We start from the raw sequence: 26882 nt of genomic DNA on the forward strand, positions 1-26882 counted from the left end.
AACAAGATCCCTGCGGGACACCTCTCTTCAAGGGCATCTTTGGCGAGGAATAGCGGCCCAGACTAACTGTTTGAGATCTGTCCGTCAGGAAATGTTTTAGCCATTTCAGAGCCATTCCTTTAATACCCCCCGAAACTATTCTCTTTTCAAGCTTCGCATGCGAGATAGTATCGAAAGCTGCGGAGAGATCTAGAAGGATCAGTATAACTGCACCCCCTGCATCAACTGTTCGTCTAAGCGAATCAGTTACTGCCAGCACGGCTGTTTCTGTGCTGAATCCTTTCCGAAAACCCGATTGAGAGGGGTCGAGGATTCCATTTTGTTCAAGGTAGGAGCAGAGTTGTTTATTTACAAAGCCTTCCAACAGTTTGCCCAGAAGTGGTAAAAGGGAGATAGGTCGATAATTGGAGAGGACAGCTGGGTCCGCGGAGGGTTTTTTCAGAATAGGACGGACCAATGCCTCCTTCCAGGCTGTAGGGATGGTGCCTGTGATTAGGGAGGCGTTAAAGATGTCTCTAATAGCTGGGGCACAGCTAGTGGCTAAAAGAGCCATAGTTTTAGGGGGACATATATCATTTGGTGAGCCTGATTTTGCCTTAGATAGGCCCTTTATGATCTCCTCAGTAGTAATTAGTTCAAAGTGCTCCAGAAAATCCGTAACCATTGGGACTCCGACATTCGGTTTGACCGCCAAATCTGAGATCAATTACATTTCTGGGGGAAAGTTATTATAAATTGTAGATATCTTGTCCTTAAAAGACAAGGCTAGGGAATTACAGAGGTCCTGAGATTCAATAAGTGTTTGGGCGCAAGCTCTAGGAGAAGAGAAATCTTTGACTATAGGGAATAAAACTTTAGAGGAATTGCTGGCTTGTTCTATCTGTTTGATGGTGAAAGAGCGTCTAGCTATTTTCAGATTTATGTGGTAAGTAGCCAAGGACTGTCTAAACAGAAGTCTGGATTGGCATTCCTTATTCACTCTCCAAATTCTCTCAAGGCGCCTACAATTCGCCTTTTCCCTCTTAAGCTCCTCTGTATACCAGGGACTGGAATTTCGTCTTATGACTGCATTCTGTTTGATCGGAATGATTGCATCAAAAGCAGTACAAAGGGCCGTATTAAAGGCTTCTAGTTTATCCGTGGGCTCAATTACATCCGCTTCCCCAGAAGGAGAAAAGATCTTATTAAAGGCCTCTGGGGAGAGATTTCGCCACACTCTATGTTGTCCCAGAGCTATTCTCTTCTGTGGTTCACCTTTTTTTTCCCACGCCTAATTAAGTGTGAAGGAGATCATCGAGTGATCCGACCAAAACAAAGGGTAAGGTGGATCACAAATCAATTGGTCATCGTTAGTAAATACTAGGTCTAATAGGTGGCCCGCTCGATGCGTTGAGTAAGACCTATTGATTTCAAAGCGACCAAGAGTTTGTCTACCTCTGGATTTGCAGTATCTTCCGCGTGAAAATTAGAATCCCCAAGAAGGAGAAAAAAATTTGCTGCAAGCACATGCAGTGCTATGAGTTCAACCAGAAGGTCAGAAAAATTTGCTTTAAAACCAGGGGGCCTATACAGTAGTGCGCCATACCAGGAGTCTGTGGGAGACACAACAACCTTAAAAATACCTAATTCCAGCCAATCCTTTTGTACAGAGAAGACCCAATTAACTCGCAGATGCTTCTGAAAGGCAATTGCGATGCCACCACCTACTTTCCCTTCCCTATTTAGGTGAATAAATAGGTAATTATTTGGAATAGCCAGATGAATCTGGGGAAGGTTAGTAGAGTTAACCAGGTTTCTGTGAAGAAACATAATGCAGGGGTATATGAGGTGATGAGATCCCAGATTTCAAACGACAGAGAAGCTTGCCTATGTGTTTTCTAACCATTAAGGCGGATAGCGGACTAAAAGCACGGCTCTAACAGGCAAACACTTTACTGCGCATGCGTCAATTGCATCTACGTAATGTGACGTTTAACAGGCTTTGGAGGGAATTCCTTGCGCATGAGCAGAATGCACCAACATGTAGTCTTCAAGACCCACATGCATGACATCTGCTTTGCTATTTAGAAAATGCTTTATTTACTAAGAGCTAATGCAGGGAAATTATTAAATAAATGAAGGGGAATAGAGTAGATGTAGGTGGTATACAGTGAAATCATTTATTTCTTGAATTAATATTTTCTCTTTTGACCTTTAATCAGTTTGCATTTTGGGCCTTCTTGCCACAGCCCGAGTGAATGAAAGAAAGCCTTCTGCGCACGTGTGACCGTTACTTCTCCTGTAAGAATGATCCCATGATTGGACCACATCCAAGGCCATCGACCGCTAAACCCTTTGGAAACTCGGATGTCAGAAATGCAGTGACTGAAGTCATATGAAGATTATTGATAAAAATATTTCAACTATGAATAAACTCGGGTGGGAATAAAATAAAATGCATATTAATAAGGGGATGGGTTTGGGAACAAAGAAAAGTGCTATGCCATCATGGTGTGATGACCGAATGCCCTTTGCCTGTCCAATCAGAAAGCGTATGTTTATGATATTACAACTTTAGGGGGTGGTACATAAATCCTAAAAGGTATAACTAAGGTAGTTTAGTTAGTTGGGTGTGCGTGATCATGAGAGAATGCTGAGAGGGAAGATGCTGTCGGATTTATTGATGATGCTGATGCCGTGAGATGCTGAAGAAGATTCAATAGAGAATTACCTATCTAAAAGCCATTGATTAAAAGAAGACCGCAGAAGAATCTCGGGGAGGAAGAGAGTGTCAGAGAGGGGTGCGATGTGTTCGATGGTCTAGAGAGGTTCCCAATCCTGTCCTGATTCCTGTCCTGAAGTCTTTGTCCCTGAACTTTCCCGGGGACCCTTACCAGCCCTTTGGCCAGGGGGTTGGTCTTCACACCATCTGTGGTAACTCTAAAATTTGTATTATTTCCTGATGTACTTCTCTCTCCATCCTCTCTTTTCTGAGCAACGTCAATCTTGAATTTGTGAGAGTATTTTGAATTGATTGATTCTTCCTCCTTAATGATTGATGGTGTCTGTGGTGTATTTGAATGGTTCACTCACATTTAAACTTTAGATAAAGGTTTTGGAAACTTCCTGAGTATGTGTTTATTATTATAGATGAAATATTTGCAAGATAGGTTAAGTGCATCGTCACCATCAACTAGTTCCATCTAATTTGGTTCATCGAGCAACTGGAAAGAACTTATTGATCAGTAATAATAATTTGGAAGGAATACAAATTATGCAGTACTGATCAAATCACGAAATAAATAAACCAACACCCCCCAGTAGCTAACCAGATGAATTTGAGTGTATGTGTTAATGATGGGCCCAGGTGAATATATGGTATTGGAGTATCTGTTGTTGACGCGCCGCTGGATCACCTGTATGTTTAAAAATGCATTAAACAAATAAAAAACAGTAGTGGACATGCTTAGTCAACCATTTCTCCATAACCTGAAACATATATAATTCTAAATGTCTGGGTTTTGGTGAGCGGGTTTGGCAAGGTGGAACATATTGCATTTGTAAATACTTGTTGGAAGTTCAATAGGTTCAATGCAATAAAATGAAGGTGACACATTCCAGAATGCACTGATATAGAAAACGAAAAGCTAGCACAGGGAATGAGGTGCCTTGGTGGCATGAAGTCATAAATGAACGTTGGCTTTGTGGGGTAATTATGTTCCACCATCTGAGGTGGGCTGTCTCTTAATATTGTGCGGTGTATGATGTTATTGGCTGATAGGTTACAGCTCTCAAGTGACTGAGGTGCATGGCTAAGTAGCCCATCCAGTCCAGGCTTTTGCTTTGCATTCTGGGACATATAGTTCTGTTTACCCCATAATAGAATGAAGCCTACACGTCCCAGAGTACAGAGGGAAGCTTTTCTAGAGGAGCTACACATGCATGGGCCTGGGAAAAGCGAGAGCTCTGCTGCCACTTGCTGAGGTTGTATTGGCAACGGCTCTTGTGAAATGTGTCCATTTTGTCCATTGTATTATTAATTCAGGTTTCCCTGCGCCCTCAATGTCAAACTGTATTGTCTCATAATCGCTGACGGAGATAATGATAAACTGCAATTCCCAAATATCTGAAAATGATCTACACACCTGCAGAATGTTCTGTAGTCTGCCCCTGTCGTCCCCACAGGCCCTCTTTTATCTGTGTGCAAGGCTGCCCCCTCAACCGTGGCGCAACGTCCTCGCCTCCCGTTTGGGACCGTGCTTGCCTGTCAATATTAGCTGCGAAAAATAACCCAAAATGTGGTTTGGGTCATACTGTATTGGAAATCAATAAAGGCATGTTATAAAAAAAAGAGAAAGCTAGAATCTGTGTTTATCTCTAAACTTTCTTTTATTGAAAGATCTGTTAATCACCGCCAATCAAGTACATTAACGGCAGACACGCACACACACACACACACACACACCGACCTTCTTGAGACGGTTTGAAATGCACGCCTTTCTGCTACAACAGCTGTTTAAATTATTGAGGGCCACTATTAATGTCACAGTTACTGTTACTGAACAGGACTCTATTAATGAAGTAGTAAATGCTGAGCTAGTCCTCGGGCATTGAACTGCGAACCGGAGGCTGCCCCGAGAGTTATGTAGCAGATGTACGCAACGAGTTCTCTCTGAAGCAAACCCGGAAGCACAAGATGCAACCGTGGGGAGTTCACAGCCTGGTACAAACACAAAAAAGAGAGCAGATGTCAAGCTAATGATTTAAGAAGCTCAAACTGAGCTTATTTTATCCTTTGGACTCCGACTCCGGGGAGCTTTTCAAATGATTAAGCTGGACCGAAGTTACCTCGGCTACGGAGAGGGTTCAGGGGAGTTCAAGGTTGAGTTCAAGATAATGACAAGAAACTTGCCAAAGCCTTCAATTACAGCCACGATAATGTCCCTCTCTTACCTCAATGTCTTGAACTCTGTTTTCCATGTCAATGTACACAGGTGAAAAGTGACCCTGTGTTATAGTTACCACGACCCATGGTATTCAGAACAGCGCGTTGCATTCTCAGATTTGTAGTTTTGCATTTTTCCCTATTCATATAATAGGGGAAAATTCAAAACTATGAAAAACAATAAATATTTTATCGTGGGCAGCGCATTGGCTAAAAAACAAAGGGGTATGCTTATTCACAAGAACGTGTGATAGCTATCGCAAGAGTAGCGTAACGCAACTTTCAATATCGCAGCCCATTGCAGGAAAATAACCCTGTGTCAACGTGGAATTCACAACAAGGCGGTACCACGCGATAGACACCAGATAACGCGTCAAACGATAGCGTCAAAATCAACACCACTCCGCAAAAATGTGAAATGCGAATGTGGAAATTCATGCGATGAGGACAATCGCGGCACAAAAAGTAGCGAAAACCAGCCACAGGCCTGCAAATCCCACGTGTCTTGCGGGGAAATGCACCATAAAAACCACAGAAACAACAAACCAGAAACAAGCCTAACCACGGAGCAACATGGATGCACCCTGACCCAGCGCAGAGGCCAACGCGAACCCCACAACCCCCACAGACCACCAGAAAGGAACAACAGGCACGGGGAAGGCCAAGGAGAAAAGGGAGAGGAAGAAGGGGTGCAGCCCGCAGGAAAACAAAACCAGCGTCACAGAGGTGACAGAACACTACCAGAAACTGACCCAAAAGCAGACTTCCTTGAATGCAGCCGGAGTGTTGAGGGGGCAAACGGAGGAGGCCATGACGCGCCGGCAGGACATGACAACCTAAACCAGGTACAAACCCCTACCAACAGGAAGGCAGCAACGGCGACAGGAGGTGGCAGTCCAGCGCCACAGGAGGAGCTGGAGGAAACCCAGGCCACAGTCATCAGTGTGGAGATGGTGCAAGGAGCAGGGAGTACCGATACATATCGAGAGGACCTGACAACATCAACAGGGAAAGTAACGGACAGGGACTGGGTGGTCGGTGGGAGATGGGCACAATGACACACATGCACAACGAGGCGTAGCACACTGCACACCCACCATTACCCAGGATCATGTCCCACATCCTCTTGGCACACTGCAGCACACACACATAGCAAGAACAGCACACCCACATCAACAACAATGTGGTACAATGTGCCTAGCCGACACTGCAGAACAGAGGACACAACTGGCTCCGCACATGCACAGAAACATGCCTACCACATCTGACAGAGCAGGAAACTGTGAAATGGAAATGTACCCGTACGACCTCACATCCGTCATGTAGTCCAAATCCACACTAGCCCGCAGAAGAATCCAGCTCCTCACAAACAGTCACAATGTACATTGCTAAACAGTCTGCATGTAAACCAGAACAATGCGCCAAAATACATGCCCACACAATGTCAACATGCATCTCCCCTTCACATTGCAGAGTGGCACACAACTCCTCCAGCATAGCACAGAAGACAACACAGCTGGGATGCTGGATAGGATCACCACACCTTCGACACCGACACCCTTCAAAAGCCCATGGATATCCCACGCAAACCACCACCAGGACCAGGGCAGACAAGCTACTCAGAGGAGAACACAGCCCCTGCAACAGACCACACAACAGGAAGCACACGCAAGCACAGCCGGCCCACGACACTTCACCCACCCACACATGGCACCCCAAAGCCATGTGTCATCACGCCAAAAGGAGGTGGCCCAACAGGTGAGGGTGGGTGCTGAACTCATGGAAGGCGAGCTAGGACACATGCGTTGGTGTCCTCAGGGACCGCCCACACCCCACAAAGGAGACCCACACTGCCATAGAGACACATACAGATGCACATCCACAGTACAGAACCACGCCCAGGGGCGTGCAAATAGGAGTCACACACCCATGTCGGCGTGGCGTACGATGGCCCTCACCACTCCCCTTACGAATTGAGTGGGTGACGACAAAGCTACAAGTCCAAGCTCCAACCCGCAGCCTGTGGTGACATGTCAGCATACGATGTACACAGCACGCTGTAATGTCCTAGGGCCCTGGGGCCTCATGGATACAACAAGACCACAGGGACACACGTAGATATCATGTCCAACTGGCTACGGTCACGTGCGCCCGGCCCTTTTATTGGCAGGGCCACATGTACAGTGACGCCTGTGCTGGATGTGTGTGGGGTAAGTGTAAGCCGGTCCAAACGGAATGCTTGGTGCTGGCAACAACTTGAACATTGGACACCAGTGCAACGGAAACATAAAACACATGCATAACAGAGTCAACTGCACAGCAAAATGGATGGAGCCGGAGCAAGGACAGAGGTCACCCAATATTCAGTCCGGAGATTCCGTGAGTTGCAGGGCACAGAGGTAGGGGCATTAGAGATGAACGCACTCATGTGAAGGAATTGCTAGGATTGTGTCCCTTCGGGATTGTCCTGATGCAGAAGCAGTGGGGTGTGTTACACCTGCATCAACTTCTTCATCAACGTCCCAGGTCGCCCACACTGCCTGAGGTGACAGTTGCATCTGCAATCCACAGCGCAATACCCTGTAATGGTTCCAGGGGAGTAGCTTGACTACCACCTCCAGTCTGCATTCCAGTCTTGGGGATGTTGCCTCCTGCCCTCCCATTGTCTGTACCATCGCCCGTATGCACACTTGACACATCTTCCTCATCATAGTCCCAGGTCTTCCCCACTGCATGAGGTGACATAGCTGCACAACATTTCTACAGTACTAAACTCAATCACTAACAGACAATGGGTTGCGGTGCACTGAGTCACTGGCACCTGGACTGCTGAGCAGAGTATCAGGCCAATGATGGCATCCATGACAGGTCTGAGCAAATCCATAGGTCTGTCAGGACCACCATATCAACTCTGGCAGATGACGGTTGGAGGTGGTCCTTGCGGTGGTGGCGTGTGCCTCCTGTGGTAATGCGACGTCCGGGCCGGTCCGGACCTGAATCTATGTGTGGGTCCTGGTGGCCTGCTGTTGAGGCCAGAGGCTGCGGACAGTGCAGGGCCACAGACACATGGGGTTGATGACCCCAAGACCACCGTCACAGAGGTCATTCAATATATCAGAAGAAGGGGTCCCAGACCTGAGCAGCACAGAGTTAGTGGCCCCGGATGCACTGCGCTGGCACAGGCACCCTGACACAGGACAGTGATTTGCGGTGCACTGAGGTAGGTCCATGCGCAGTGGGCGGGTCCTCATCGATGTCCAAGGTGAATATTGCGTAGGCTTACAGAGGAAGGTGTCCTCCAGGGCATGATGCGGAAGGTCTGATGCCATCAGGCAGCAGCAAATGGAGGAGTGGAAAGTGCCAGCCTCGTTTTCACCACCAATTCAGTATCAGCTACATGAGGATAAAAACAGCCCCTAGTCCATAGACTCCAATGTACGACCAGAGAGTGTCCATGAATGTTGAGTAACAGACTTAGTGGCACAGGTGCTGAGCAGGGATGCAGTCTGCGATAATGCCGGTACACTGACATGAGCTCCACCCTTGCCAAATCAAGACTGTGACTTACTGGACCGCAGTGTAGGCCAGGGGCAGTGATCAGCAGTGGCCCACAGCCACGTGTCGTTGGCTGTCGAGGCACAAAGTTAGTGACACCAGGGCAGTTGTCAGTAGTGTTCGCTTACCTCCGTAACGATGATCCTGTTCCCTCCGGACTGCAACGTGTCATCCTCTTACGTCTCTCCGTGCGTGCATTGACATGTATTCTGCCTTTTGAATGACCGATGTTCAGGTCCAAATCTGTGACCCACTCGTGCACAGCGTAGACCAAGTGCAGTAGTCCGCGTAGGCCCACAGACGCATGTGGTTGTGATGCCACGCACAGACTTGTTGGCACCACATCGAAGGGGGTATAGTGACTTGTCCTATGCCTTAAATGTTGTTCCCTGCCATGGTGTAATCAAGACTTAGTTCCAAATGTGTGACCTACCTGACCGTGGGGTAGGCCTGAGGCAGCAGTCAGCACTGCCCATTCACTGAGTATCGCCGGCATAGGTTGGATGGCCCCAACGGCCTATGCAATTCAGGTTCAGTGGCACCACGTGTTCGGACACCTCCGTGTATATGACCTGGGTTTCGTCCGGACTGAGCCGCATCTTCCTCTTACTCCTCTCCGTGCGACCACTGGTGTGGACTCTGCCATTCGTGATTTGCGCCCAGGTGCTGGATGTGAGACCTACTGGTCCGCAGGATAGTCCTGGTCCCTCATCCACGTGTTGCCAGCTGGCGTTGAACAGGGTTAGTGGCACCACGTGTCGCCGGCCGGCATTGAACAGGGTTAGTGGCACCACGTGTTGCCGGCTGGCGTTGAACAGGGTTAGTGGCACCACGTGTCGCAAGAAGCCCATATGGAGCTATGCCTCGCTGATCGGGTGGGGCCTGGTGCTGTTGCCGCTGGCCCGTATTTGGGGTCATTGCCATTCATTACTCATGACACAGTTTCACATATGGGACCTACTGGGCCGAAGAGTAGGCCTGAAGCGGCAGTAGAGTACATCAACGAAAAAGGACTAAAGCGGGCCTGTGTTGTGGAGGCTGTGATGGTCTGAGGAGGCTGGCAGGGTCGCGGGACGTGGGCCTGGAGCTTGCTCCGGAACGTGGTGGGCCCTCCTTGACACATGCCGGTGTCGGCAGGTGATCAGTGAGGCCTGGCTGCGCAGGGGCAGGCCTGACGGGTTCATGGTCCAGCGTGCCGGGGTCCAGCAAGGGCACAGCGTCGCAGGCAACTCTCTCAAGAGGACGGTGTTGGCCTCGTGGCGGGGTGAGAGGCACTGCCCTGGCAGAGATGTTGGGCTTTCCGGAAGAGGACCATGCCCAGGGCTATGTGCTTCTTATTCACACCCCTACGCTGGCGTGGCGTGCACCGGGCCATCCCACTCCGGTTATGCCTAGGGGGGGCGTAACAGGCAAGATTTCCGCGAGGACCCCATAGGCTGTGGTAACATGGTTGCGTCCACTGTCCACTACACTCCATATACCAGAGGTGTATGTCGCCATGGATATGGGTGTGTGCTGCATTCTGTGGTCTGTCCAGCATATCGCCGCCACTCTTGGCATTGTGTACTTTCCCAATCATGCATCCTTCACACATGCCTGTTTGCCACCTCTCCCCACATTCGGCTGTTGTATGGCTGAGGTGCCATGCCATTGATGGCTCATGTTCACGGCTTGGCCAGGTAACCATTGTGAGTTGTTCTGTCGTGTCTGGTGGGTGGGCATGTTGTTGTGCATGTTGGTTGTGATTTTGTGACAGGTGCATTGCCAGAGTTGTGATTTGCATGGTTGTGGAGTTGAGGTGAGTGGGGTGTTCATTTGGAACTTGCCAAGGGGCTGTGCATTTCCCTTGTTGCCATCCTGGGTACGCTGCTTGATGATGGACGGTCGGAGGATGAAGGAATCGTGCACACTGGCTGTGTATTTGAAGGCGACATTGTTGGAGGTTCCACGGTGTTCTGTTGTTGTCTGCACATTGGGGTGGGACGTGTGCTTTCTCTTGCGGTGATTGTGTGCTGTGTCAACAGGGGGCACAGGTGGGACCTGTGTGCTGTGGATTTTCTTGTCATCCTATTTTCACTAAAAGATTTCAAATTGTTCATTTTTTGGATTAGGAATTAAATATATTTAGGCCCAGAATTACAAAGACTGTGAGTCGGGGTGGAATCAGTTTTCTGACAGCTTGACGCAAAATACTTTTTTGGTATTTACAAAGCTACGCAAATGTAGATTTGTGTGGCTTTGTAAGAAAAAGTAAAAAAGTAAAAAGTTTCTCTGCATACGGTAAGAGTTCCATGGTTGGTGCATGGATGTTACTGTGCATCCACCCTTCAATTTTGACACAAACCCATATTTACATAGGCCCAGATTTAAAAAGATGATGGAGCAGATCTACTAACGGTGGCAATGGGCAAAGTTGCTGCATGCATTGCATGAAAAAGAGATAGTAGAAAGGCACCATATCTACTAACATATGGAACATTTCTGTCATCTCCTAGCACTGGCGCACTGTGTGCTGTCTAGCACCACTCAGGCTCCCTTACACCATAGTGCTATGGTGCCTGCGCTACAGACAGGATTGGTTTTGTGCAGGAAGGGATACTTTCCTGCACAAAAATAGTCTTTAGAGGTATTTTCCTCTTTCTATGCATGGAGCGCGCATTGAAAGAGGAAGTAACTAGGAGAGGCATGTCATTTTGGTGCAATCCCAGGTTTACTCACCTTAGCAGATCTGGGACTGCATCAAAATCCATGGGTGGATGTGTTACTATTTGGGAAATAGCCCACTCAAAGCCACACAAATCTGTTTTCATGGCTATGTAAACCCCAAATATTATTTTGCGTTGCGGCTGTGCATAAAAAGGGGTGCAAACATGACAAAAATATTTAGTATATGTGTCCTATTTCATCAGGGTTGTGTTAATTTTTTGGTGTAGACCTGATGCTAAATACGTTTTGGCATTTACAAAGATTGGCAAATGTTAAATTGTGTAGCTTTGTAAAAAAATAAAAGCTACACAGCGCAGTGCAATTCACTATCTTGTGTTACTTTGCTTCAGGTAGACGTTCCATGGATGGTGTTTGGGGGTTCCTGTTCATCCACCCATGGATTTTGAACCACACCCATATTTGCGAAGAGTTGTAGAGATGGGTTAGAGCTAAAATGGTGTGCATGCATGATGCTGGCGTAATGAGAAGAAATATCTTTTTTTTGTTGTTATTTCTATTTTGCATGTGTGCTGCATTCTGCAGTACATATAAAGAGGGGAAAACTTCCTGAAATAGTTTTTTTGCAGGAAAGTACACAAATACTTTTGTAACCATAATGCAGGCACCCTTATTCTAGGGAGCCTAAACTGCTCCAGCGCATGGAGAGAGCAGAACTCGGCCATTTCTTTGAAGATATAGCATGGTTCTGCTCCCTTCAGGTGGTGAAATTCAGTGCAGCAACTTTACTTGCTGTGCTGTGTTGTGCCGCTTATTTTAAATATGCCCATTAGCAACAGCTGTACCAAAAAAGTATCTGCATTCATAGAAATGGACGCAAATGTACTACTTTTCAGAATTCACAGTCATTGACAGTAGTAGGCTTGGAAAGCTATGCCAGTCTCAGGTTTCCAGGCATACTACTGGCAATCAAATTCCTAAAAGGTGATGGGATGAATGCTTGCAAATAGTCTAACTACTGTGAATCCCTCAGAATAGCATTCCAAATCATTGTTTGTGTCCCACTGTGCCAGTCTAGACATAGGGCTTGATTTAGCAGATAGTGTAAAGGGAGACAGTTTGGCAGAGGACTTTACTGTCTTTTCTCCACCTGACAAATTTAGAGATGTCTGCCAGCCTGGCAGACATCTATTTACAGTAGCAGGAACGGCTGTCAAGGTGGTTCCTGGTGATGTAGGAGAAGTTTAACGGACAGCTCCATCAAACGTGAATGCTGGCCTTCAAACGTTTCCCAAAAAATGTTTTAAACAAACTCCTATACCCCACAACAATTTTCTCCAATGTTGCAGACTTTATTTTTCGTTTTTTATTTACTGTGCCTCATTGCCAGGATACACATGGTGCCAAAAGGCAGTAAAAGTGCCATCTGACTGCTCACTCTAGATGGGGCACAGAGTCAGATGGTTTGCTTCTTATGGCACCTACTCCATTGTGCCGTCAAAGAAAGTTTTACACTCACGGAGTAATTTTTACTCCATTTCCGTAAAACTTGCTGTCTGCCCGACTCAAAATCGGGCAGGCAAATTTTGAATTTTGCAGACAGGGTACTATGTCAATGTTGCAACAGAGTATTTGTCTTCAAAATTCTAAATCAGCCACAAAGGCCTAACTAGTTCAAATCAGCACTGACCCGGCTCCTCATTAGAACAATCCATTCCGAATCTTGGTAACCATACATATTTACCCTGTGACTCACTGCTTAGTATGTTAGGAAATTTGAGATTCACACCCCGAATGTCACTGACTAAGCTAGACTCCTGTTTATGACACTTGGATTGTGTAGTGCATTTGCCATGAATAAACTGGAGTTTATACTGAAATAGTCAGCCAAAAGGTAAGTGCCTCTTATTCTGAAAGACATAAAGGGGCTATTCAATTGTACTTTCTTTCTTAATGGATGGATGGCTGTATGGATCAAATTCTATTGTGGAATATTGATTAATCATCATATTTGGTAGAATATTAAGAACATCATATTTGTGATTTTGGTGTACAGAGCAATATATAAATTTTAGAACTTGAGCTTGTGAGTTTTGTTATTGCTTTCATCAAGTGTGTTAATCAGGTTAGGACAAAAATGTTGCGAAAAATATGACTCCACAATGTGCCAGGTAGCTCACTATTTTGGTATTTGCCTGGGTACTAAAACATACTTTTCAGTATGGATGTGTTAATTTACATCATATGCTCTCACACAGTTACATGAAGTTCAGGGGAAAATTATGTGAAATTACTCAAAATGCGAGTCCATGATTTAGCACTGTATTTGAGCTCAAAGTGCTTTCTCACATCAAATGTTGACACACTGAAGCATTTCATGCTGCAAATAGCCCCAAAACACAATTACCACGAATACAAGCCACTTGCATTCTGATAGTTTCCATTGTTCCTAAGCTCCTGTGCTAGAATTTTGATATTAAATGTGGCGCAATTACACAGTATAGCATAGTGGCATAGATACGTCGATTTTGTGTAACAGGCTCAACTTGGAATTCCTGGACTTACACGACTTTAATTAAAATTTTGCTCAAGCCTTCTTTTTTAATACACTCCTAGTCCTGCTTTTTTAGTAAAAGTTTGGAACACATTTTCACATTGCCCTTTTATATTGTACTTTTTAGTTTTGTGGTTTAAAATACTTGTGCCATTCATGATAAACATATTACATCCTATACTTACTTTAAAGGGCTGTGGGGCATCCTCCTAGACTTCTTTTCTCTAAGGGGTCAATTACGATGTCGTTCGGAAAGTATTCCGATCAAATCAGTTTTGCAATGGTTTCCGACTGAATCGAATTTGGCGAGTGTGACAGACAGATTACGATTGTTCCGAATACGATTCGGGCGGACTCTAATTGACCTTAATGGGAGCCTGTGTTCTGACCAAATACACAGGCTCCCATTGAGACCGGGATGAGTGGGGAAAATTGTGCACCCTGTGGCGGGCACCCCATAGTGCCTGCCACAATGTGCATGGTTGCAAAAAGAGATGGCTCTTGGCCTGCGACGAGCCCCCAAGTTAGAGTCCGCGGGCCTATCCATGTCATAAAGGCTGTCTGAATCTGACATCGTAATTAAGGCTCCCGGTTTTCTGTTTTTACTGATTTTTACAGATAATTACAGACAGAAAACAAAGTGTTTCCTGTCTGTATTTAATTTTAAAAGTGGAAAAATACAGAAAAGTGTGCTTCTTTTGGGTGACTGATGTTGTTTTTCGTGATTTCTAGGACAGCAGCTGAACAGATAGGCAGCATGGGAAGGTAAAAATAGGTTGAGGTTTTTTTAAATGCAGGTGTATGTTAACATATATTTGTATTGTATTGCTCATATTTACCTTAAGGCGTAGTGTTTTGCTCTATTTAGCTGCTCAATTTCCTAAAATGCGACAGTCAGCAAAGTATGTGTGCATGTTTATCAGTTAAATAAATGCAGAAATACACCATTTTATGACTCCATAGGTACACAAAACACAAAATAAATATGGATAAATACCGATAAGATGGGCAAAAAATAAATATGGACAAATACAGATGGAAATGTTAAAAAAAAAATACCATAAAACCGGCAGCCCTAATCGTAATAGATTGGTCGGAAACGCGGACCGTTGACCTGTACGAGTTGGCTCCGACTGACTCGGTTCCTCCAAATGCCTCCAAATGCCATTTGGACCCGAGTCTGAAAGTCCGCACGCTTTCCAAACATCGTAATCGGTCATTCAGAAAGCTTTCCAATTCGGTCGGAAAGACCTGAATCCGATGTGGAGCCTTTCTGACCAACATCCTAATCGACCCCCTAAGTCTTAAGCCATCGATTTGAGAGATTTTCAGTCACATCGCCGATCAGCTAAAAGGAGCATCTTATTCTGACCTTTTTTTCTGTTTGCTGTTCAGGTCTGTCTTTCTACCTCCATTTGAATGCATTTTACATATGAAATCAGTTGGTTAGAAGCTGGGCCGCCCTGGGGAACAAGCGCTGACACAGACATATGAAAAATGGATGCTACAGTAGATGCAAAGCCCATAAGCCCAGCCTATAATACGGACGTTGACCTGTTTGCTTTCTTTGTCAACTTTCTTTTTTCTCGAAGGACACTGAGTGTGCACCAACATGTACATAGTGTAATGGTTTTTCTTAACCATTCCATTCCATAAATGATGCAGGCAACGTTATTAGTGGCTGAAGGAGGCACATTTCAAATATGGAGTGAGAGAGAGGAAAATGTGAACAGGCAGAGTTGGGAGAAAGAAATAGAGGAAGAGAAAATTGTCCCTAATGCCCTTCAATGCAATGTCCTGATGTCCGCAAGGAAAAGATACAACTCTTCCAATAAAAACACCTTGAGACTAAAATGGTCTTTGTGTGCGCAATCATAAGAAAAGGGAAGAAAGTCATTGAAAAAGGAGCAGGGAAATGAGAAAGTCGTCCAGTGATGAGCATAGTGCAGCCTAAAACTACTCTTAGTCTAAGGCTTCAAATAGGAAATGAAAGCTGCAAGGACAACATCTACTCAGTGCTTAATTTGAGCCGGTGGTTTCTGGTGCTCAGCACCAGCACTTAATTGTCAAGACCGCAATTATGACTGTCTGCCCCATGGTTGCGTGGCTCTTCTAATTTAGAGATGAGCAGAACAACAGTTGTTTCTGAATACAATATAGATTACAAATTGCTAATACCTGCCTCCCAATCCTGTCCTTTAGCTTTGGGCACCTGGAATAATCTGGACTGTTGCAGTTTCAGGCGACAGAGATGGTTAGAAGTTATTTTGGCAGTGATGACAGGGTCAATGGGTGGTGCAAGCTGCAGTAGCCTCCCGTTCAGGGCCTTGGCACTTATTATTTTACATATTGAAGGAAGCCTTATTAACGGCAACCACTGTGAAAAGTTATTTTTCGTTTTGTTTAAGTGTTACTATAATCTTTATTTATGTTTTTGAAACTTAGAGCATATGGAGCTAGTGATCATTACCAAGGGTTACACCCTTCCCGGCAGTGGTACCTGGGTACTTTAACACTGGAACTGTTCTGCAGCATTCAAGGTCAGCACCACCAGGTAAGGGGGATCACTTCTAAAACAAATAAATGGAAGCAAAACGTCATGATGTCAGGAAAGGAACCTAGAAAAATTAAACTGTAGGATCAATGAGATTACCTCATTCAAAACTTGTCAGTATGTTACTTACTATTAAATGAAGACTGAATTATGAAATGATAGGTGCAATCACTAAATCTATCATAATGCAAATGTGCCTTACTGAAGCTCGGTTTACTGAAGGTAAGAACCTGTGAGCTTGTCTGTGCTGCTTTGAAAGGTTCCACTATCTGTGTTTATATTGCAATGATAGTTCTATTGTCAACAGGCAACTAACACTTACTTTAGGGTAGACCTGAAAAAGGGAGGTCCAAAAAGGATTGCTTATTTTCTCTATCTTCAATTTTTCAGATTATTTTGTAAATGATTTTTTGTCAGTGCTGCTATGCCCCCCTCTAAATGATTGCTAACATGGCAGCTATCTTGGAACGGTACTTCATATACTCTAACATACTCTTACCATTCCAAGATGTCCATCACATTTATAATCAGTTGCTGGTTAGCTCACCAATACTAGAGAGCGAGCATGGCAAAATAATCTAAAAATGGATTATAAAGATTGATAACCTTTTTTCTGTAGTGTTCTTTTTCACATTCTTTTGTCTGTGCTCAATGCTGTAACTGTAAATGCACAAAAAAATACTAATTATTACCCCTCTTCCCTGGCCATATTATTGGCCCTGCTCTTACTGCTGTCCCTAGAAGCCTTCTTGCATATTAGTTCTGCCTTTGAGTGCAGAGTCTTTCTTTTACTGCCAGTGGTCCCTCCTGTAACCAACACTTCTTCCTCCACCACCTGGGTTACAGCTACATTGTGCTTGAAATTTACGTATGTCTGTTGTGTCAACCAAAGTAGAAAGATTTATCTTTGCAAACATCTCTATAAGGAGTGCCTATGTAATATTATTTTTGTGGAATAATGTGGTCCGGTAACTGAGAAAAGGGATTTTTTGAGTTGGAATCTGCTCTTCCAGAAGGAAGCTGCTGCAAAGAGCACCTGTTACTTGAACATTTGAGCTTGGGGGCTCAAACAGTCATCAGCACACTTCAGGCACAACACCTGGGACACCAAAATCTTACAGTATGGCAAGGGAAAGTTTCAAACGGAATTCTTGAATCAGAGTGGCATATTCACAAGACTCTATTGCTACAGGAACTTCACGTTTTCCAACGTTTATGTGATGATAGGGGTTTTGCTTTATTTACAAGGCGGCGTTAAGCTTCTTATGTGTCTTAACGCAGCCTCGTAAATTAGGCCCCCTTTCATGCTATACTTAGCGTAAAAAGGGGCAGGCAATCGGTGGTGTGGTGGGCGTTCCACTGCAACACCCAATGATTTTGACGTTGCCCCATATTTACAAGGGTGGCGTAAATATTTGGGCATGACAAAATTAAGACCAGGCAATACCTGATCTTAACTTGGCGAAACAAGGAAAAATGCTTTGTTTCTTCTAGTTTTTGCTGTTTCCATGTGTGTTGCATTAGGCAACTAGAATTGGTGAAAGTCAATCTGGCCCCCTTGTTCCCTGCACAAATAGGTTTGCAGTCTTGGCAGGCATCCCCGATGTCTCTGCGGTCGATATCACGCTCCCACCGCCCTCAATTCCAACTGAGAGCAGCAAAGAGGTGATTTCATCATCGCAACACCTCCACCAGTTTGTTAGTTCCCTCAGGCTGTATATTGGAGTCATGAGAGATAAGATTGAAGAGCTCATTACCACGGTCAAACTCCTAATCTCGAGAGAGACACACCATACAAGTACAAGCAGACCTCACACCCCTTGCTCCAACAGCGCCCACAGGCCCAGCGAATCTGCCCACCCATTCGGAAAGAAAGAAGCCTAACAGGCGACAGAGCCATTGCGCCCGCCCTTATAAAACACACAAACAGGTTCCACCAACTTTCAATTCTAGACAGGCTGTTAACCCGAAACCTAATCTTCAAAACCTAGTCCCTTCACAGGCCCCCGCACACTACACTAGCCAACTAAGCGTACCAACAGTAACACGTCCCATCGCGGCAAACTCCCAACAGAGGAAATCTCCAGCACCCACCACGCTTCCACAAGCACAAATAGTTTTTATGGTTAATGTCCCCAAATTAGATCTTGCGGGTGGTTATGAAAATGAGGACTCACTAATTAACAAATCGATACACTGGATTCGGCACGTTAGGGGCTGCCGCACGCTTAATCGAGAGGATATTGTCAGGGTTCGGAGATGCACGTCACTTACTCAACCATTGGACTGCATTGAGCTCACCCTGACCAATGCTGACCTGGCTGAAAATCTTCTCATATTGGAGTTTGTTATGTTATGTTATGTTACGACTATTTATTGTGCGCACAGATACTCCAGCCAAGGAGCGTCCTGGCGCAAAGACAAGGTAGCACGTAACACAACCACAAGCAAAAACAGATGCAAAGAGACAGCTAAAACAAAAAGGTTTTTATGGCCCTCCGAAAAGTCAGAAGGTCCTCCAGCAAGCGGATTTCAACAGGCAAGGAGTTCCATGCTGACGCAGCCATTACCCTAAACGAGCGTCCTCCCATGCGGCTAAGCCTGAATCTGGGAACCACCGCAAGGGCCAGACCCTGAGAACGAAGGCTACGGGCAGGGACATAGAAAGACAGACAACTCGACAGGATTTCCGGGCCTGTACCTCGCAAGATTTTAAAAGCAAGGCACAATGCCTTGAAGAGGATGCGCTTCCTAACCGGAAGCCAGTGTAGGGAGCAAAGGATACCTGTAACTGAGCAGAATCTGGGCAAGCCAACGATCGCCCTCGCCGCAGCATTCTGAACCCGTTGTAAGCGGGTTAGTTCAGCCTGGTTAGCCCCAGCCAGGAGAGAGCTGGCATAATCCAGGCGAGAGATGATAGTAGCCTGGATCACCAGCTGCCTGGTCGGGGCGTCAAAGAACTTGAGAACAGGTCTCAAGCCCCACAGGAGACCGAAACAACAGGCCGCGGTTCTTTTAGTATGGCCTACAAAGGAGAGGCCCGCATCCAGCCATACCCCCAGATTTTTCACTTCCGATACCGGGATCGGAGTAGGTCCCAACTCTGAGGGCCACCAGTGGTCACCCCACAGCTCCACTCCCTTCCCGACGACCATCACCTCTGTTTTAGTGGCGTTTAGCTGAAGGCAGTTGCCTGTCAGCCAACTAGCCACCGCCTTCAGTCCGGACTGAAACCTGGGGGCCTCAATCTCCGCATCCCCACTGAGAGTAACCGCCAGCTGAGTGTCGTCAGCATATGAGACCAAAGTAAGGCCCCACTGCCTAGCGACATCAGCCAGCGGTCTCACGTAAAGATTAAACAACGTGGGACTCAGAGAGGACCCTTGCGGAACCCCCATGGCCAGTGGTTGGTAGTTGGACTTGAAGGGAGGGATGGCAACACAGAAGGAGCGGTCATCTAAAAAGGAGCGGAACCATTGCAACACCTGACCGCCAATGCCAGTCTCCTCGAGCCGACGCAGGAGGATGCTGTGGTCTACCGTATCAAAGGCGGCGCTAAGATCTAACAAAATAAGCGCCGCCGTTTGACCAGCATCCAACCTTGCCCGGAGGTGTTCCACCATCACAAGTAGCGCAGTTTCCGTACTGTGCCCAGCACGGAATCCGTTTTGTGTGGGGTCGAGGGCATTGGTCCGAGTCAGATATTCAGACAGGGCCAGGTTAACGTGGGACTCCGTGATTTTGGCTGGCCAGGGTAACAACGAGATGGGGCGATAGCTCTCAGGCTTGGAAGGGTCCAGGGTAGGCTTTTTAATGATCGGAGACACCACAGCTTGTTTCCACTTAGATGGCACGATTCCCGTTTCTAAGGAGAGGTTGACAAGGGAGCATACGGCTGTACGCCCCATAAAAGCCTGATCTCGGAAGAGAGCAGGCCTTACTGGATCGGATGGGGACCCAGATTTGACTTGCAGCGCAAGTTTGTCAAAACCATCCAAGGTAAGGGGGGGGAAAACAAGCAGTGTAGTCTGATGATGGACCCCATTTATACTTTCCTCAGTGAACCCTATGCTAGGGAATGTCCTATATATAGCTTGGACCTTCCCCAAGAAGTAAGATGCAAGGGATTCACAATGGGAAAGGGAGCTCACGGTCATAGAGGTAGTCCGCTTCGCTGTGAGATCTTTTACGGCCTTAAAGATAGCTTTTGACGGATTCGGACTGTTCCGGAATTCGATGGCATAAAAAGCCGCACGGGCTCGGCAGATAGCTCGATGGTAGAGCTTAACGGACTTGGCGTATGCAGCTTTTAGATCAGCCCCATAGGTTTTCCTCCAAGCCCTCTCTGCTCGTCTACAGGCACCCTTTAGGGCCCGAAGAGTGCCATCGTACCAGGGACTCGACTCTCTGGAATTGATTTTAGTTGAAACGATGGGTATCAGAGAGTCCAAGGCCCTAGTTATCCATGAACAGAAGAGGTCATACCCCCTTTCCACATCCGTCAAAGGACCCAGCGGCTCCTCTAATAGAAGACGATGAAAGTCCTCTAGCCGAAGCTTTTTCCAAGCCCTCTTCTGGACCCTTCTAGCCGTAGAGATGGAAGGAGTGGCCGAGACCGGGCAGAGGATGGACACCAAAAAGTGGTCTGTCCATTCCACCGGAGAGACAGAGGTAATTTGAATCCCCAACAGATTGGTAAACAGGGGATCCAAAATATGCCCCCCCAGGTGGGTAGGCTGGGAAACCATCTGGGAAAGTTGAAAGGCCTCCAGGTCAGAAGAGATGGAACGCACTGTCAGGCCGGAGAGGGTGTCGAAATGTAGGTTTAGGTCACCCATGATAGAAAAGTTGGCACAGTCGGCGACCAAAGGGCCAACAGTGTCAGGGAAGGCATTTCTAAACGCCACATCACTGCCGGGTGGGCGATAGACGACCATCCCGGACAGGGTAAACTCAGGGCTGACAGAGACCTTGAACATGGCGCTTTCACACCCGGAGATGTTTAGGGCACCCCAGACGCAAGGGTAGATAGATTTTACCACTAACGCGATACCTCCACCCCTAGACAGCCTATTCAGAGTATACATAGAATAGCCGGGTGGGCAGGCTAGATTAGTAATAGCGGTATCAGCGTCCTGTAGCCATGTTTCCGTCATGGCAAATACGTCTGGAGCTTCCTCCTTAATGAGGTCATAAATATGCTGATAGTGTTTCAGCGCAGACCTAACGTTTAGATTCAAGATCTTCAGAGTAGTGCGAGTGTCTATAGTACGGCGAGTCTCCGAGGAAATAAACCTTGGGAGAGGATGCGGAGAATCGAGAGCCCACCCATTACAAGGGCAATGATATGGGCCACACAATGGGTGTACCGGTAGAAGGGCGCAGCAGCGGCTTACCTGTCCGATGGCAAACAGGCAATCCCGCGAGTACGTCAGCATGGTGGACCCAGGATGGTATGATAGTCCTTGCACAGAGTACCGCGACGTCCAGCGCGTCCTTAGCGCGGACGGGCGCAGACGGGCAGGACTCTGGCACGACTCCGGCCACGCGAGGACACGCCCGCTGCGCGATCCCGCTGCGCTAGGGGGGGAGCTTTAAGTAGGAGTTCCCAGGCTGCTCCTGCGCACTGAAGCGCTGGAGGGTAGAGACACCTCTATTCACACACCCCACTCCAAGATGGCTGCCAAAACGAACAGGTCACCCACCCCAGAGCCAAATCCGCCAAAATGGCAGTGCGGGGTTTCACACTTGTTCCCCTGGTTCCTCAACAATACAGCTTATGCGATTTCCAACTGCACCACCATCAGAAAGACCAATCGGCAAGCATTTGTCATGGGCCCCAAGAGGCCCGACTCCATTGGAAACGATCGATTGACTACAAAGCAAGACCCAGTCACTTCAGGTCCCACAAGCTACTCCCTCAGTTACCGACCACAGCTCTAGAAACGACCCAATCCCTTATCTTGATCTCGAACCATTGCTAGCCAGTCTGGAATTCGCTGTCCAAACCCCCTACCATATGGCCACCACGAGGGCTCAGATGGCTACCTCCATAGTAGCATCTAATTCCTTTGTTTTGTTACCAGCCCGTCCACACTTCCAATACAGAGATAATTCATGATCCACTCCTTCCCCAACAGCTAAAAATCATTTCCTGGAACGTTACCGGCCTTAGGAGCAAATTATCATTGCCCAACTGGAATGATCTAGTAGAGGGCTATGACATCTGCGCTTTCAAGGAAACATGGAGTTTGGTTCCTTTACATAAATCGGGCTATAGCTGTTATCATACACCGGCTACTACCACAGGGAAGGGTCATCCCTCAAGAGGGTTGATTATATGGGTTAACATTGCCCTGAATTGTAGAATTTCTGAACAAAGTTTGAGCCCAGGCATTATGAGGCTCACAATTAAGGGCCCAAAGAGGGGCGAAACGATGGATCTATTCAACGTTTATATAAGGCGGACCGCAAGGGGCAAACCTTCACCCATCGTAACACTACTAGAACAAGGTTTGTCTAGCTGCTTTTCTCATTCTAGAGTTGTGGTCGCAGGAGATTTTAATTGCACTTTTGAGCCCCTTAGCACAGAGGACATACTTGGGATAGAGGAAGATGACAGACAATGGGCCGTCGCCCCGTTAAACATACCCCCTCTAAAAAGATGGTCACAGATAACAATTCAACTTAATGCACTCACCATGGAATTCAGTTTGAGGGCAGTGAATGACAGGACCAAGTCAGATGCCCAGGGGGCCAACACCTACAATAGAGTTAGCTGCCCGTCTCGTATTGACTACATCTTACTAGACGTAAGGCTTTGGGGGCATGTAACAGACATGATGGTGGGGAGCACAACTGATAGTGATCATAACCCTCTCTGTGTGTCCATGAAGTCTCTATGGGCACCCTCCTACCCATCATCAAGCACCCACATGCTATCTGCGACCAAAGAGGTGATCCCCTCAATCTCTAGAAGAGCCCTCAAATGGCAAAAGGTTGCTCTACAAGATGCAAAGCTAGAGGCCATTCCTATTATCCATTTGCGCACAATAGAACAGATTAGTGCATATTTTCAAGCACCCAGTAGGTCTATTAAGTCTGCTGCGCAATCGAAGAGAAGGTAATCATGGTATACCAAGAACTATAGACTCAAGAGGAAGGCTTTAGCTGCAGCCATCAGAGCTAAGAATTGCTCTGCGATTAAAGCCACAAGGAAATATTATAGAGTGGCTCTGCTTCAAGCAAAGCTAGATTGGGAATGAAACCCGTTGGCAAGACCTAAAAGACGCCAGCGTAGCAAGGGACACCAACCTCTTTTGGACTCTTGTTAGACGAGCAAACAAGGGGGAAACAGACCAAATCCCCAACCACATTCCATCCCAGGTTATGGCATGATCACTTTGGGGAAATATACTCTGGGTCCAACGATGTAAACATGGATGGGCCACGTGACCATTCCCTGCTTTATTTTGGGGATCGCACCAGTGATCCATCCACGCTGAAAGAAGTAGAGTCTGCTATAAGCAGGATAGTCCCCGCCAAAGCCCCGGGACCAGATGGTCTCCGTGGAGACTTGTTCCTCGCAGACCGCCGAAACTGGGCCGAGTACATCCTGCTCATTATTAATTCTATCTCTAGTGGATGCCCAGTTCCGGAATCTTGGAAGGGTGCGGAGGTAGTCCGAATTATTAAGAAGGGAGCCAGAGAGGACCCTGCCAACTATAGACAAATCAGATTGATTGACATAATGCAGAAGGTACTTGGCAGGGTCATATTGCAGAGAATTCAATCTTGGGCTGAGGCAGAAGATTTCCTCTCTCAATACCAGGCGGGATTCCGGGCCAACACGGGAACGGTGGACCAGGTTTTTAGGCTCCTCTTGATTTATTGGAAAGTGGTAGTGATCGGGAAGGGCAGTCTCTATCTCGCTTTTATCGACTTAAAGACTGCCTTCGATCTGGTCCCCAGGAAGAGGTTATCGGAAACACTGGGAGACATGGGCATCCCTCCACTAATTCTCAACCTGTTAATGCAGCTCCACGAGGGCAACTACGCACAGGTGAGATGGGGGTCCCAAGGCCAGCTCATGGAAAAGATGCCAGTAAATAGGGGAATATGCCAGGGCTGCATGATGGCACACACTCTGTTCTCCTATATGTGAACGGGGTGGTCAGCTTTCTGCAAGAAACACCAGCTGCTTCCCCGGCCCTGGTGGGAAACAAGGTACCAACTCTCCTGTTTGCGGATGACACATTGTTGATCTCCAAGACTCCAGCTGGCCTGCAAAAATTACTGAACAGATTACAACTTTTTTGTAACTCCTGGGGGCTGGTCATAAACATATCCAAGACAAAATTTAAGACATTCAATCCCCACAAATCATTCAGAAATAACATCACCCTAGACGGGACACACTTAGGGAGAGTCAGTACCTTTGACTACCTTGGGATACGACTCTCGAAAAAAATGCAGTGGAGACCCCACTTCGATAAAATGCTTCTGAATCACAAACGCACTGTTGGAGCACTGAGCATCGCTCATCATTAAGCAGACCAGTCGCCCCAGCACTTGCTGTATATGGCGCACAGGAAGTTAGCTCGGCTCTTTACGGAGCCGAGCTTTGGGGCTTCGATAATGTAGAAGAGATCAGCAGGTCAGAACATACGTTTTTCAGGGATCTGATCATGCTACCCCGGGGTGTCCCTCTAAATCCCTTGACATACGATAAGAGCAGGCGCTCTCTTGGTGTCATGGCTAAACTCCACCCATTGCTTTTTTGGGCCCCCCTTAGGTGTACCCCCAAACTCTTGAATTATGCAAAATCATTCACAGAAGTAATGAGTTTAGACACCAACCTGGGGTCAAATGGATTTCCAATGTTAAGGTATTAATGACAACTCTCGGTCTTAAGGAATCCTGGGACACCCAAAATCCCACGAGCAAGGCAGAGCTTAAACGCATCTATTGGGACTGGATAGATGCCAGGTACCTTAATAATCCAAATATAGGAAGGCTTACGGAAGAATTCTTCCAGCACAAACAATCTAGAAGCCGTGAACCATATTTGGACATAATTCAGACCCCAAGAGACAGGGCACTCTATACCCAATTTAGATTCGGCTCACTTCCAATCCACAAATTCACCACGAGGTGGCGCCCTCCAAACCAGATCACTGAAGAATGCCCTTGCTGTGGGACACTGAAAGAGAGTGTCGCTCATCTTATGTTTGCTTGCCCACGGTACGTAAATGCGAGGTCTAGATGGCTTGAGCCAATCTGCAAACAACTAGGCACTCTCGATCATCGTGTTGCCCTACGTATATTAAAATCCAGTGCGAGAACCCTCTTTGTTTGCGGAGTCTCCAAGTTTCTAGGCTGTGCCTGGATAATCAGGCATAGAGCCATACGAAGGGCAACCTAATTTTACATCACAAGTCCCATGAGTAACACAGCAGAGCCTAAGAGGAGGACCAACGTAATTTGGATTTTTTGCTATGCACTGCCACTTGTATATAGAACACCAAATATTCTCACTTTTAATCATGGTTTTACTGCTTTTTTATCTATAAAACGAAATATTCCAGTTATGATGAAATATGTTTATATTCTGATTACTTTTTAACTCATGTATTGTCATGTTTTATTAAGTACGTTTTATTTTTATAGACTGTACTTCTTCCTTTTATACACTGAAGGATTGTCTGATGCTTTTATGATACTTGTTATCGAAATAAAGCTATTTGACTTGACTTAACATAAAGCCCCAGCACTACAGGGCTTCAATTTAAAACACACCTGGGAATAATTTAACCTCCACGTCATCAGTAGGTGGAGACTGGTCCACAAGACAATGTGTCTGCCGAACTGATGACCTCACAGGGCTGTGAGGTTGTAAGCCCAGCAAATAGTGTAGACTTTGGGTCCACCCAGGCCAAAAGCATCCCTCAGCATCATTGACTCACACTTAGGTGCCGATTCCAATCCGGTAAAATCCGGGTACAAATGGTCGTACGGAGCGTTTTCTCCGTTCGACTCGTACCCGGGAAAAACACCTTACAAACTCGCAAGTACGATTTGCACAGAAACACCATTTCCGTACGAGTCGTAAAAAACACCCAACCGGCAAAAAAATACATACAAATCTGATTCTGGACGGCGCATACGCCACGTCCGGACAGAGTCAGGCAGCGTTTTACAGACCAGCAAGTACGATTCGTGCCTACGTCACTCCGCACGTAGCATTTTTTACGGGAGCCAAAAACTGCCGGGAAATTGAGGACGACGCGAACAAGGAGCACCGGTACGCAACGGACAGCGATGGACCCCAACCTACGCATCATCTCGGCCCTCATAGCCTACGACCTTGTGTTCAGAAACCGATGCAGACGCCGCAGAAGGTCAGAACAACCCCCAGGGGCAAATGGGGAGGGGTGCAAGGGGCAGGAAACATAACCCACACCCCACAAAATACAAATACAACCTGCACATTAATTACCTCCATGGTCTGGTCACTTCGGGGGGCGTGTCCACCAATCCCACGTCCTGTCACAACGGAAGTGGACGTGGACGCGTACCCGTCACCACCATAATGGTGGTACGGGACGTACCCACGCCCCTCAGAGCGTGGG

The sequence above is a fragment of the Triturus cristatus genome, chromosome 3_1 (assembly GCF_964204655.1).
Source record: "Triturus cristatus chromosome 3_1, aTriCri1.1, whole genome shotgun sequence".
In the NCBI taxonomy this organism is placed as follows: domain Eukaryota; kingdom Metazoa; phylum Chordata; class Amphibia; order Caudata; family Salamandridae; genus Triturus; species Triturus cristatus.